The following is a 15,658-nucleotide window of genomic DNA, read 5'->3' on the forward strand; positions in this document are numbered from 1 at the left end:
AACAATGCAATAGATACGACAAAAGTCATTGCAACAGTAACTGAAAGGTTGACAATTGTAAGCGTCAGATGTCAAATTGTAATTAATTTTTGTCATCACAGCAAACAAAGCAAAGCGAAACCTACAAATGAACAAAACACAAAAATACCCGAAAGAGGTAAAGGTTGAATACGCACCAGTAATGTAGGTAGGTAGTATGTAACATCAAATACTTAAATTGGATAAGCCGGGTAGTTCATGCGATATCGGTGTGCTGCAATGATTGTAGCTGAATTTGGATTAATTGAAATTCCATAGACATTTGCGGGTGGCAGAAAACTAATCACTGCGCTCCTTAACATCAGATAAGACATGGTACTCATAGAGGCAACAACGCACTAATCGTGGCAGTAAATAGTGCGGGTCTCAGAGGCTCGTTAAAAATCGATCACGCATACGCAGACGTTTTGATCGTCAAAGACTGATATAATTTACGAGCTGCCTTTAAAACTGTCACAATTTGATGTGAATTTCCACAACAGAACATTAGTGTAGGCACACTTACATATGTACATACATATGTATGTATGTGTATTTTGTTCTATGCACCCCGCAGGAAAACTGAAATAACTGAAGAGACAGTAAAAGCGACGCGACCAGATTCCAGAAACGCAAAACAATTTTTGCCCAAAATAGTGAATGTTTTTGTTATCTTATGGCCTTATAACAATTATATTCAACAATTTTTTATGGGCTCGAGGCCGTTTTTTAATGAAAACTTATTGTGGAAAAGCAACAATAATTTGAAAAAATGGTAGAAGTGATAGCTATTTCGGAAATCACCACATTCCTCATCAGACTTCTTTCAGTAGGATACGAACCGACGATCACCACTGACTCAGCCACCACTGACTCAGCCGAACTTAGCACAGTACGTAGGCAACGATAATATTTATTTCGAACATAAAAACAAAGAAATTATTGTGATTTGATATTTGCTTTATGATATCGCCTGAAAAACAATGCGTTGTATTCATAGTCCAAATTAAGTTAAAAAAGCTGCATCGACTTTATTTCGACTATGCTATACTTCACAATTAGTACGAAAAAGACGATGCTTTCCCAAGTAGCCCCTACACTCGGATTTTGATAGGCTAGGCTCTCCTTAAACACTTTTATTTTTGGTTCACACGCGTTTTTATTGGAAGCCTAAACATTTCGGTGCGGAGTATCGAAAATATTGGATACTTTTTAAATCGGTATCGAGTATTGATCAATGATTAAAAGTATCTCCTCAGCACATCACTATTTTTTACATATGGGATTTCCTGAAAAGTGTCAACCAAGACCAAAAAATTGAATTTCGCCTGGATAAAGTTTATAGATGCCAATCGATAACTACGTATTTTGTCTTTCATCCACCAAAATATTGGACTAATTGGTCCATTCCATTTCAAGATATTTGCGGCTTTCCAACTACACTTTCAATTTTTCCTTTTTTCGCAGAAACCATACCTTCCAGAAATCCTTCATAATTGTAACACACGATTAAAAAGAATTAGAAATCTATACAAAAATTTAGTACAGCTTATGTTCTGTAAGCCTTACAACAAAAACAACGTAAAAATGGTGACAGAAAACAAGATCAACGGAAATAAGGTCAATTGACTTTATTTCCCACCCTGCTGCGACTTTTTTTTCAAGATTAATTTGGCGCAGTTTAAGATCACTAAAATTTCAGCGTGGAACACTGTGAGCCATCTGCCCATTGACATTGTGAGTTTGGTGCCGGGTCCATAGATATCTGCAACTTCACTGCCATCCGTCCTGGAACCGTCTGTGTACCAATGTACATAAATATCTAGGTCAAGAGCAGTGAGTCCATTTGGCCAATCTTCGCGATGTGAGATCTCTTTCGTCAGAAAATCCGCATATTTCCAACGCTGGTGTCTTCCCATGGATAGAGACCATGCTTCCAGTACAGTTAAGGAAACTACGATATCGAGAATTCTTCTGCCATTCCGTAAACTCGAGATTATACAAAAATGGTATGGCTAATTTGGTTCGCGTTAGGCTTCTTCAACGACCTCAAAAGTTTCTTGAAAGCCTTATTCACAACTACTGCTGGGCATTTATGCAATTTGTGATTTATTTTTCTTTAATTTTCCTACAGGGTATCTAGCATGCCGCTAGCCATACAAAAAGATCTTAAGTATTCGTCATAGGCAGCAATTGCTAGACAAACATCGATGCTTTCTGATTGTTGAAGTAGTGATAGAATTAAAAATAAAATAAACTTGAAAAGCTGATCAGAGGACCTATCAAAGCATTTCGTCTCGCAACTCTCGCATTCATATGCAATGCAAGTTATTGCGGCTTTTTTTACTATTCTAATTTTATGATGTTTGAAAATTTATGCTCAATTCTGTGGAAAATTATTTTTAACATTAATTTTTGATTTTTTCTATGAGATTTATGTGTTGCACGCGATAATTAAATGTCACTAAAGTTGAGAGACCTGCTCGTACTTTTTGAGGTCATAAATTCTTTAGCACATTTCGTTCAAATAATGCATAATACATACAGTTACTTTTGTAGGTATGTATGTATGTATGTGCACTGAACATATTATGGTTTTTCTAACTGCATCTTTTTATTATCTTTACTATTTGTTGGCCGTTAGCAATAACTCTGCTGGACTGTCGCGATAACAAACGAAAATGTCTTTTTGTTCTTTTGCTTTGGCTTATTGTACAAATTTGTGGCGGGCGTTGGAAGCAAGTGTATTCTCATATATTTATGGCTCACATTATTTATGATATTTTGGGAGTTAAAAATTTTGTTAAATTTTATTTCGAATTTAATTGCTTGTGTTTTCACATAAAGCTCTTGTTATTCGAATTGAATTTTTACAACCGTTTCGAATCTTGTATAAACAAATACTAAATGATTTCGACATTAAATTAGTATTACTCTATGTACATACATAAATAAATGCATACGTATGCACATTAAGGGCGCACTTAAAATCAAAATTTCAACGGACGCCTCCCGGATATTTGTTTCTTTTCATCTGAATGTAGTAAAATTTTGGGGTCGATAGTAAAACGCTTGATTGAAGCGAAAATTAAAAAGGAAATATATGTTTTCCTTCAGAAATTTCCAAAAATAAAAATAAAAAAAAATAATCAAACTTAAAAAAAATTGTCATCAAAATTTTCAAATTTTTAATCAGAATATTTACGAAATTATCGGGTATGCAGTTTTGTAGCCCATTCAATTTCATGCTAATAAACTGCAAGTTTAAAGTCGCTAAAAATTACCATTGATTTTTTTGAATTTTTTTCTGGGCCTTCTGGGCGACCTTCAAAAGAAGTCATGCAGCGTACATAGTAACCAAGTGAATCGTACACTCCATGCCGACTAAAGGCGGACCTCCATAGTATGGGTATACGTATCCGTGCGTTTGACATTTATCCTTAAACAATATTAAAAAAAAAATAAAAATTTTTGAATGTCTTAATAAAAAAATATCCTGGCCAGGACTTTTTCTACCAACTCACTCGTGAAGTATTTCCCAATACGTTAAATTTCATACAAAAAAGATTTCTTTCATTAAAGAGATGGGTGAAGGTCGTGCCTTATTCAGATCTAAGACTATTAGTGAAAAAATCAAAAAGTTAACTTAAAAAAATACTTTTTTATTTATCTAAATAAATTATGTTATTCAAATTCTTCAGATGTTCACTTATGAAAAATTAATTGAAATACAATAAAATAAAAAAAAACGTCATTAAAAAAAACGCATACACCTTTGAGCCCTTGCGGGGATCGAACCCGCGACCTTTGGATTAGAAGTCCAATGTGCTATCCACTGCACCAAAGGGCCGATTTAATGTGCTACAATAAAAAGTGAATCAAAATACACGTATGTATGTATGTATGTATTTATAAAATAAAAGTTCTAAAGATACTAAAAACGCATATGAAATTTTGAAAGCCAAAAAAAATCGAAAAAAGTAAAAAAAGAATACATTGTTTACACAATTGTTTTAATATTGACGAAGTCTTGCATCGCCCAGTGTATACTTTTAATGACATACATATGTACTATTGTGATAAAAAGACATGTGGCTGCAGTTGTTTGAACTAGAATTAAGAGCAATACCACAATTCAAAGAAGTGCAGCCGTTTCAACAACCCAGAGTAGCTGAAATATCCACCTAAGCACCAACGAAAGAAATAAAGAGAGCCGTTGAAGCAAATTGCAATGATGAAACCACCTTCGAAGTTTTCTGAGTTCTCGGTCGTCCAAAAAAGCAAAGGCCAGCGTTAACAGTTGGGGCGAAAAGAAGAAATTATTTACGTAAGTATGCCCAGTCAATAAAAATAACATCGACGAAAGATAGGTATGCGAAAGAACTATGAATGTGTCAACTGGAGGGTACTTACAGTTTTTCGCCTCCTCCGAATGGCAAATTGATTTTATGAGAAGCTTTTCCATGACAGAAACACAATGGGACGTTTGCCTGCCGAGAGCCGACCGCTATTAGAAAAAAAAGTATGTGCGCCTGGGCCACACTGGAGAATTGTAACTTACGTTACATACATATCTGTTTTGTCTCATAACCAATATACATACATACATATGTACCTACATACATACATCTGCTTTAGCTTAAGGTTATATTATTTGTCTTTTTTCTGTCTACATTGCTACCTCTACCCCTGTTCGTTCTAATTAATTTATGTTATTCTGTTTTTCGTTATCTTCATTTTTATCTTTATACTATTTCGATATTAACATCCAATAAAATATCGATAGCAACATCGATAAAAATATCGATAACAAAATCGGTAAATGTCGATAAATATCGATAACAAAATCGATAACTTAATCGGTAAATGTCGATAAATATCGATAACAATATCGATAACAAAATCAATAAATATCGATAATAAAATCGATTAAAATATCGATAACAAAATGGATACATATCGATAAACAAGGCGATAAATATCGATAACGAAATCGATAAAAATATCAATAACAAAATTGATAAAAAATATCGCTAATAAAATAGTTCAAAATATATATATAAAAATATCGATTATTATATCGATAAGTTCCGAAAATATCGATTGCAAAATTGATAACAACATCGATAAAAATTTCGATAAAGAAAACGATAAAAATATCGATAATAAAACCGATTAAAATATCGATTATTTTACCGATAAGTCCCGAGAATCCCGAAAAACTCTAAAATCCCAAAATAGTTCCCAGATTGAGTATCTGTGGCTCTCTCTATATCCATTCCTCTTTAATTACCTTTATTTTAAACTTCCTTCCCCTATCTTCATCTTTACTTTTATCGGTATCCTCATCCTGCTCTTTGTCTTTACTTTTATGTTTATAATTTTCTACATCTACATAATCACCTCTTCACCTTTACCCTTATATATATACAAAAGTAAAGTGTTTAAAATTACCTTGGTCTTCATTTTTGCTTTTATCTTTTTCTTTTGCTTTTATCCTTTTCTTTATCTATGTACGTAGTCACCTATACTTTCATTCTTGTATTGGTCTTTTTCTATTCTATTCTATTAACCTTTTATTTTTACACACAATAAGCCTTTGTTTCAGCTCCAACCATTTCTGTGTGCAATTTGCGTTGAATTTGCCAATTTACTCCCAACAAACCAACCGCCGCTGAAGAAGTTTCACTTCAAAAAAATCGATGTTTGATGGTTTTTTCAAACAACTCCAGCTCATGCAAATCTTAATATTTCTCGGAAATATCTTTCCAAAAAAGAGTACTGATCTTTTTTGATATGGAGAGCGATGCACCCTTATGTACATACATATCTTGTATATTTGTATATTTTTATATGCACATGGATACTACATGTCCGCTTACAATCCAAGGTGAACGTCAAAACACCCACACGCCAATGTCAGGCCAAGTATTTCGGCAATGCAATTTGCTACAATCGCGTTCGATGGGCGATAGAACAAATGCAAACAGCAACAACAGCAGCGGCAGCAGCCGAAACAGCAACGATAAGCAGTAACGGCAATAGCCACATGCAAGAATAACATTGGCTTCAGGGTGCAATAACAACAATTACCATAACTAAAAATTGCCAACAAAATGGAAATGTAGTGCGATGGGGCGACAATGCAACCACACAATAAAGAATAAGTATGTATGTATGTGCCTGTGTTGTTGCTTAGAATTCAATGTCAGCAAATTTCTATCGCTAGCGCAATTTCAACAATGCCTGACGCGCCAACAAGCAACGTGCATACATAGCGAGCAACGGCAGCGGCAACTATGGAACAGACATGCGCGCGCCGGTCAACGAGCTTGCCACCGAAGCTTGAAATGCACAATATGCAACGATCATCATCGAACTGCACTGCGCTGCACCACGAGGCAGCTGAGCTTTTTCGTAGCTTTCTTCAGGCATATCAACGAAATGCAAGTATGTATCTCAAAATATGTATGTATGTATGTGTATGTATATGTACCTATCTACATACATATATGCAATATGCATAGATGCAGTTGTGATTGTTGCACTTTGAAAATTGGGCGCAAAATTTCATTCCAACAATTGTTGCAGCTGCGCATATATGTAGGTACTACTTACTTATTGCATGCGTCTAACAATTGCCTATTGTTAAATTTAATAGCACCTTGGCAATGATTGTTTTTGTTTTTTATTGTTAGTTGCATATCGATAAATTGGCATTTGCTGTAACCACACTAGTAGATAGAAAATAATACTTGGTGGGGAAGTGGGTGGAAAATTGTTGGCCGATCATGTGCACAAATTAAATGTGGCACAGTTACTATGCAAATAATGATTGTGGTTGCAACAACATGCGATCTTTTTGTGGCGGAGAGGGAAATATTTTCAGCGGTTATGGTGGGTCTACACTGAGCGGAAAAAATATTCAAATCAATCAGAAACGTAGTTGATCTTACTATAAACGTCAACGAAATTAGGTACTGTATAGTGGTAAATATTCAATGCAATTACGCGCATAAAAAAAATGAAGCGTTCGTTCGTGAGAAAGCATCAGTGAGCGGCATAATGGGCAAAGGTCGAGAAAATTTATTTTCGAATGGTTCGATGATGAATGGAGATGGTATGGGATAAAGACTTTCCCTTAAACTCAAGCTTGGGATTCAACCTATTTTGTAGTGTTTTTTAGGAAGAGAGATGAGTAAACGCCTGGCCACAGTCGATCAAAATGCTGCTCTTAACCGACTACGAGTATTTTCAAATCAGTTTTAACTATAACTAGGCCGATGCACAGTGGAACTACTGTGGTCTTTTCTCTTCACAGCAAGGATGCAAAATTTCTTGCATCCTTGCTCGCGTTTTGGCATTTCTCTCTCGCAACTGCACTAGTGGTTTTTCTTCTTGTATTTTATCAATAAGTTTTCTAAGAATTAAATGAAATTAAAAAAAAAATATTTTTCCTTTTAAACAGTAAAAATCTAAAGAAAAATTAATTACAAAAGAAAAAATTAATTATGAAAAATTTATAAATTCAGTTTCTATAAATGAAAATAAAACAAAAAAAAAATCTTTTGGAACACTAAAATCAAGAAATTAAAAAATATGTATAAAAAATTTTAATAAATAAGTAAAACAATATATATTTTTTTTAAACCTTTTTTTAAATAGCAGAAAATTAAATAAGTTTCTAAAAATTAAATGAAATTTAAAAAATAAGAATTTTTTAAAACAATAAAATCTAAAAATTAAAAAAAAATTGTTTAAAGAAAAAATACCTAGTTCCTAAAAATTAAATGAAATAAAAATATTTTTTTTATAAAATTTTTTAAAATTTAAAAAAAATTTAATTAAAAAAGAAAACAAAATTTTACTAAATTACTCAGCAGTTGCAATTGTTGGAGCAGCGCGAGCACAATGATATGCAAGTGCTTTCGGTCAAAATAGCTTTTCCCCATGAAAGTTAGCAAGGGAGCTTTTATTTGTGAGACTTACGTGCGAGAATAAACAAAGCTTTTTCAACTAACTTGCCTGTATTTCCATTGTCTTATAAGTAAAAGACTTTTAACTACATTATCTTAGCCAGAAGTACCATATAAGAGATATTTAAGACCCAGTCGTAGCTGTTTGAATGATAACGAGGTGGAACCATCTTAGCATATTCATCTCAGATGTGTTGCTATTGGAAGTCTAAGAATTATATACATATTTACATATCACAGGCTGCACTTTATAAAAAATACCTGGGTAACTTCAGAAGCTGTTGTTAGCTGCCAACGGAGCGCAATTATGATCACGCAGCGTTTAAATTAATGATCTCATTTCTTTATGTTCGCAAGTCGAATATTTGAATGTCTGTGTGAAATTTTAAAGAGCATTTTGTTTTATGTTAGTAGGGACTTAATTTTTTTTTTTTACTCGTGCCATTTAGAGAATAAGCATCTTCATGCAATTCAAAGCCAGCGCACATGTGTCAGTAAAGTGGTGTTAATCTTATACTTTAATCATACTAGAATGTTTACTGTTGACACAAATCGCTGGAGTGGAAATGTGTAAAGTGCAATATATGCCTTTGCTTGTCTTCTTGTGCTTGGTGACTCTTGAGAATTCGCCCACAAAACATAAGCAATTCACGCTACGATGCAGCAGATAAGCGTAGAGAAAGAACAGCAGCAACAACCGCTGCCGCAACAACATAAACAAGAACGCAGCTAGAACGCAAACCAAAACAACAACAACAACAACAACAGCAGCAGCAACACAACTAAAACAGCAGCAGACACATCAACATGCCAACAACAACATCAGCAATAATGTAAAATTTATTGCCAACTTGTGCAAGGACTCAGTCAGCCAAAAGAAAAAAAAAACAAAGACCAACACAAATCAGCACCCAAAAATAGAGAAGCGTAGGAAAATAGTTAGAAAATGCATGTTTTTCACACGACAAACACGGCAGCAAGCAGCAAGCAACCAGCAGCAGGCAGCAAGCGAGGAGCAAAAGCGAAAAAAGGGATAATCAGCAACTTAACCAATGCAACAACAAAAAAAAAAAAATTTAAAAAAAGGAGCGAAAAACTAAAACACATAAAAGTGTATTTGTGGCAGCGATAAACTATGCTGAGAAGAGCGAAGTTGCTGCCGCCGCCACTGCTGCTGCTGCTGCTGCTAATGCCATTGTTGTTTGCTGTAGAGCTGTAAATAATGTGCGCGCTCATATGAGTTGCTTTACCGTTGCAAGTGTGCGTGTGTGTGTGTGTGTGTGTGCGACTATGCAATTTAATGCACATGTAAAACGCTTCCTTAAATATTATCACTGCGCGTGTTGCAACCATTTTTGGTCTAACAAACCAACCAACCAACCAGGCAGCCAAACAGCCAACCGACCAAGCAACCAAACAGCCAACCGACCAACTGACAAACCACAGAACAAATGAACGAATGCGGTAATGCCGACAACGACGACGACGACGACGACAACAGTGCTGTGGCGATGTGGTTGAGGCAAGTTGGCGATTTAGCACCAGTTGCCAACAGGAAGTGTTGCTATGATCACACCTTTCTTGCGGCCATTTGTGTAGTTGCTGTTGTTTTTGGTTTAAGGTTTTTCTTCAGCGCATGCAAAACATTACAAGTGCAAAAACGGTATCTAAATATGCAGCAAAAAAAGCAAAAAAAAAAAACAAAAGGCCAGCGAATGAGCACCGGAAAAAAAATGAAGTATCATCCTTAACGCCAACAGCAGCAACAACATGTGGCAAGTTAGGCTCACACACACACACACACATTTGCACATGTGCACACGTCTGTTTTGTATCAACAAACAAAGAACACACAATTAGAAAACCGTGAAACTATGGCGTGAAAATTGTGTAATGTTCCATAGAGGCTATAAGCCAGGCGAAGGCAATCAGTTGCAGTGGCTGGTTGCTTAGAGCGAAGTATGTAAGTGCACGAGTAATCGCCAAGCGTGGACATTATGCAATTTTCGAGGTTCACGTGTGTGCATAATGAGTAAATTCTTGTTGCTCAAACACTGGACAAAAAATAGGCGAAGTTGAGGACAACGAAGTGCAGAAAAATGTTTTGGTTTCGAAAACGGTTCTTTGTGATTTCTGTCAACACCAAAACGGCTTTTGGGATTTAGGCTACATACTTTAAAGTATTAGCAAACAAAAAAAAAAAACGAAATCATTGCCTCTAAAATATTCCAACTCACCGACAGGCAGTACTTTTATTCATTTACTGTTTTGGCGAAAAGGAATTAAGAAGGTGTTAAGTAATACATACCAATCGATTTCTTTTTTCACCGAGACCCAAATTTGAAAATACATTTTTATTTGTAATTTTCATGCAAAATTAAAAAAGATAACATTCATTTTAACTTTTATATTAAAAATCCAAAATAACAATTATTTTTAATAGATAACAATTATTAAAGACTTTTATTTTTAAACGTCATCAACAAAAATCAGTCAGTGCCTTTTACTTTTAAAAGTCATCAATATAAATCAGTCACCGACTTTTATTTTATATATCATTCGTATAAAAGTCATTCATATTTTTCGCAGTTAAGAAGTTGTTGGGAAACAAAAGGTTACTACGACTTATACAAATGATTTTTATAAGTATGATTTAAAAAATAAAGGCCAGTGACTGATTTTTATTTATGACTTTTATAAATAAATGTCTTCGATAACTGTTATCTAAGACATACGATTTAAAAATAAAAATAACTGTTATTTGCAGATTCTTTAGATAAAAATCAATTATAATTATAATTGTTATTTTTGATTTATAATATAAAAGTCATACATAACGGTAATTTAAGTAGTAATTAAATAAAAGGCAAAAAATAGTTGTTAGAGAGCGATTTTTTTAATAAAAGTTGCAACTGTTACGGTGCCTGATATTAACTTCTACGTACACCCTTCTGTCACCGCTTATTCAGCTAACGAGTACCGAATATATTGATAATATAAATTGCGAGTCGAGTAATAAGGGTAGCAGTATGGAAAAATTATAACAATATTGATATGTTCAGTTTCATTGTTACACACATATACATAAACCAAAAACTTTATACGAGAATCGATAAATATAACATCTAGAACTCATAGAAATCTAAAATTATTCGATAACAAAATATTAGTGTGGTCGAAAAAAGAATTTGACAAAAGTAAATTCCGAAGGATCTCAGGCGGAGGGGGGTTGCATTTTTGTGAATGGTGATTCTTGCTCTCTCAAAAATGGGGTATCACGCCTTCAGCCCCTTCGTCCACCGTCCCTTTAATTATCGACCATATATGTAGGAAAGCCAACGCGAGCGTCCTAGTAAAAAGCTTATATCCTAAAGAAAGTTTGCTGGGAAGAATTATCAAAATTAACGTACTCGAGCCCTAACCAGCCAAAAAGACGTAGGCGAATTTTTTTCCCCAAAATATTCGTGTTGATTCAGAAATGTTCGTAGCATTACGATGAATCTGCCTTTATCGCTCGTACTTATTCGATCTTTCACCTGTTAAACAGTGTGATTTTTGAAAACTTTGGACTTTTGTTATCTTTTGAAAGCCTCAAATAAATAATAAAGTCTGTCAAATAAAAATCAGTGATTTAAAAATATTTGTAAATTTTATGTAAAAGATATAATTTTTTTTTAATAAAATTAATTTAAAACGTGAAATTTCTGCTTTTAAATTTGTGTAAATTTCTATATTAATTTAAACACATTTACGGTTATGTTATCTCGATTAATCTTCGGTAAAATCGACATTCGTCGCGTGTCCGCATTGCGCGTTTCTTGCATCCGTCGTCTACTCCCGGCGCTATTCCGAAATCCGAAGTTAGAGTGCGTTTCGCAGCGAAAGTACTATCACAATTCAGAGGCTGCCGCAACTGGCGCACAACGACAACAACATCTCATAGAGCAACAAAGCAAGTTGCAATTTCAACCATTAAAATGTTCGTCTGGCGCAAACAACAACAACAAACGCTTTCACATACCATCGATGACAACGCACCAACGACATCTCGGTCCATATCGGAACCCATTGACTGGACCACGAACACCGGTCGCCGCCACCGACTGCGTTGACATTATAAGGTGATACATGCAAATAATTAATAGCATTATAAGATGCACTCACGAAATCGCGCGTGCAACATCTCGTGTCGATGTAATAATTCAGTATGACGATGACAACAGCAACACCAACAGCAATGCAGCAACGCAGCAAAAGCAATGGCTGCGGCTAGCGGACTGCAAGCAAGCTGCTTGCTATAGGCAACCAATAGTAGTCGTTGCAAAAACGGACGTAGCTGGACAAAACAAAAAAAAAAAACGAAAACGGAAAACAGCCGACGTTGCCGATACTAGCCAGCGGCCGGCATTTTCACTACTTCAGCTTCACTTCATTTACTATTCCTGCCTGCCTGCCAGCCTGCTTGCTTGCCTTAATTTACGGCAGCAGCTAAAGTTGCAAGCGAGCGAAAATTTTGCGTTGCCGCTGTCCATCGCAATGTTGCATAATAAATGTTGCAATATGCGATGCGCATTGCCCGACAAAAATACACACAATTCACAATGAGCAGGAAAGTGTGACTGCGAGGTTTGAAGGGGGGAGGGCTAGGTGGAAGAATGTGTCTGTCTTTTGGTCTGCTCCGGGCTGGTCTGGTCTGGTCTGGTCTGGCCTGGCTTGACCAGTGCCGATGGTCAGTAGTCGTAGACACGGTTGTTATTGCCTTCACCTTTGCTGTCGGGCTGTCTTTGTATGTGTAAAGATGTAGAAACATGTGCGCATAATTGCTGAGCTTTTCATTCCTTTTTTTTCTTCATCTGCGCAATGTGGGTGCCCAATAGGAATGTATGTCCATATGTATGTAAGCATAGTGTAAGAGCCTACCTTTAACCCGAAACAAAACGGAATTATGAGAAAATGTAAGTATTCCCTCAGCTGGAAGACTTATGGCATTAACTACGTATCTGTAATCAATTTTGCAAATAACTTTTAAGGAAATAACATTTGTTTTCGTTCTAATTAGATTACCAGCCGTAGTAAATGAAAATGAAAGAGAATAGAACCAGGGGGGTCGTCTAGCACGAGGTTCCATAGCAGGTGGAATAAAACCTTCCTCCCTTCCGAAGGAGTACTGTGTGGTTGTCTTCCTTGATGCTTCTATGTAGTACTCAAAATAGTGTCGATCCAGAGAGTGGCCAGTTGATCCAGTCTTACGGCGACCATTGAGGAGACTAGACCTATATATAGTTATTATGGCGCTTGCTTGTTACAGCATGGTTGGTACGATTCCATACGAACCCGGAGATTTATATGGTTGGAACAACTGATAGCCCAGAATACTTGTTCTTCAGTGATGATTTTATTAACTGGACTACTCTGCCTATGGGTGTTGGGGTTTCTGTTATGAGACAGACTGTATCCTCGGTGTTGTCGAAACCAGGGAAGTGGACGTCTGTCAGGTTGAAGCCGCTATAACAACAACAACAAAAACAACAACGTCCTTCAGGTGATCTAGTGTTTCTAGGCTGCTTGGGGTGCACCCGCTCTTGGCTTTTCCAGGAAACCGGGGGGAGCTGAGCTATTCGAAAGGCACCTTCTCAATCGCGCGACTTCAGTGGTCGTGTAGAGGTCCTCACAAAATTTGGATTCCTTTACCTTTTCTTCTTCTTCTTGAGCGCATTGAAGTTACGGCGATATGCGTCTTTCTGTCATCCGCGTTCTCGGTAAACTTCCACCTAGTAAAGGCTTTCTTATCTAAGTTGCCTTAGCTCAGCCATCCACGATTTTGTGTGTCGCCTGGAAGGTTTTCTCGAGGGGAAGGTTGCCTGTAACATTTCTGTAGAGAGTTCGTTAGACGTAGAACCGCTCTCTCCAGTTGGTCTACTGAGTTTTGCTCTGCCGTATGCGAGAGCTGCGCTTCAGATACGTCGATTTCGAAGAACATTGGACAAAGTACAACTTAAAGTTGCAGTGCTATATCCCCAACAATCCCGTTGTCAAGTGATATTTTTACATATGCATGCGACAAATGCCCTACGCCGACAATGGTTTCTGTTCAAAACATACTAGGCCAAAAGCGAAGGAATGTCATCTCAAAATAGTATATCGACGGCTGAGTGGAGGATCGACCTATTTCGGCAGCCAGTTTGAAAACATCCTATCTCAGAAAACTTTTCAAGCACGCCCTGTTTCAGAATTCGGATCAAAAATACCCTATCTCAGCTGCCGTTTCAAAAACGTCCTCTCTCAACATATTGACAGTTGAGATAGGGTGTTTTTGAACAAAATTCTGAGATAGGGCGTTCTTAAAAAAAAATTCGTAAGTAGGAGGTTCTTGAAAAGTTTTCTGACACACGCCGTTTTCGAACGGGCTGCCGAGATAGGTCGATTTTCCACTCAGCCGTCGATATGATCTGCTCACCTTGTCGGAAGAAACAACGAAAATTAACAAATGTATTCAAGAGTATGGAAATTTTGTAGTTCTAATCCCAACCATTACTACTAAGTATTTCAGTTTTTTTTTTAGCTAGGGAACTAAACCCATTTAGTTATTCGAAAACTTTCGTAAGCTACTCTTGTATGTCCATACATATTTACAATACTCATACATATGTAAATCCTACTTGCCAACTGCAGCTACAACGCGAAATCACGACACAAGACACTTGCCACTTGGAAGACATGCTCAATTGACCGGTTTGCCGGTGTCACACGTTAAATATACAATATTTTATACACAACTTTGTACATACTTACATATTTACATACATACATACATACAATACATAGCTGCAACCAATGCATCCCACATTCGGACACTTTTGGGTAATTTCATTCAGAAATTCAGCGTAGTTACATAATTCAGAAGGTGTTAATGCAAATTTCCAAATATGCTAATGAAGGTGTTGCTTGCCGACAACAACAGCAACAACAACAAGCATACATAACACGGCATTGCTTACTTGGCGAGCAACACCATTAGCGTCAACAACGTGCAACAACATGACACAAAGCGCCAAATGTGGATAAAACAACAATAACAGCAACAATATTTAGTGGCAATGTTGGAGTAGCTTAGTTGTGTGTGAAATAGGAAAACAGGAGGCTAGGGCCAGGCATTCAGCGTTAAGATGCCACCATCAGCCAGCTATGTGTGTGTATGGAAATGCATCACTTAAGTTGGTGCAGCATTGAAGCGCGCGGCATGACTTAATGCGATTTCAAACAGTTTCTCTGTTACGGGCGAGCGAATGCGTGGGGGTTGGTTGCATATGGTGGAAGCACCACTGAAATAATGTGCGCTGGCCGAACAGCGTTTTCGTGATTTAGTAGGTACATATTTAGGTACAGCAGCGTGAAGGCAATGGCAACAATACAACAACAGCACTAATATGTAAGGGAAAATTCGAAATTTCCATTGTTATGTGGCAATTTGGAACTTTCTGATATTTCGGCGAATTTTTATTTATTTTTTTTTATGTACACAAACTTTCAGCGGTTTAAAGGGTTTCAAACGTGGTTTAAAATTTCTGAAAATGTGCATATTTGACAAAAAATATATACCCATCCGCCCCCACTTAGGCGCAACTTAGCTTTTATCAAACTTGATTGCTAAATTTGCCAAATAT

General features: G+C 36.3%; 1 non-coding gene across 1 annotated transcript; it reads right to left on the reverse strand.

Moving 5' to 3' along the window:
• Positions 1-3,794: 3,794 nt before the first annotated feature.
• Positions 3,795-3,868, reverse strand: Trnar-ucu. The gene has a single exon. It is a non-coding gene; the product is annotated as a tRNA-Arg (tRNA).
• Between the last annotated feature and the right edge of the window lie 11,790 nt (positions 3,869-15,658).

The sequence above is a fragment of the Rhagoletis pomonella genome, unplaced genomic scaffold, assembly GCF_013731165.1.
Source record: "Rhagoletis pomonella isolate Grant_MI unplaced genomic scaffold, Rhpom_1.0 Rhpom_scaffold_00012, whole genome shotgun sequence".
Lineage (NCBI taxonomy): Eukaryota > Metazoa > Arthropoda > Insecta > Diptera > Tephritidae > Rhagoletis > Rhagoletis pomonella.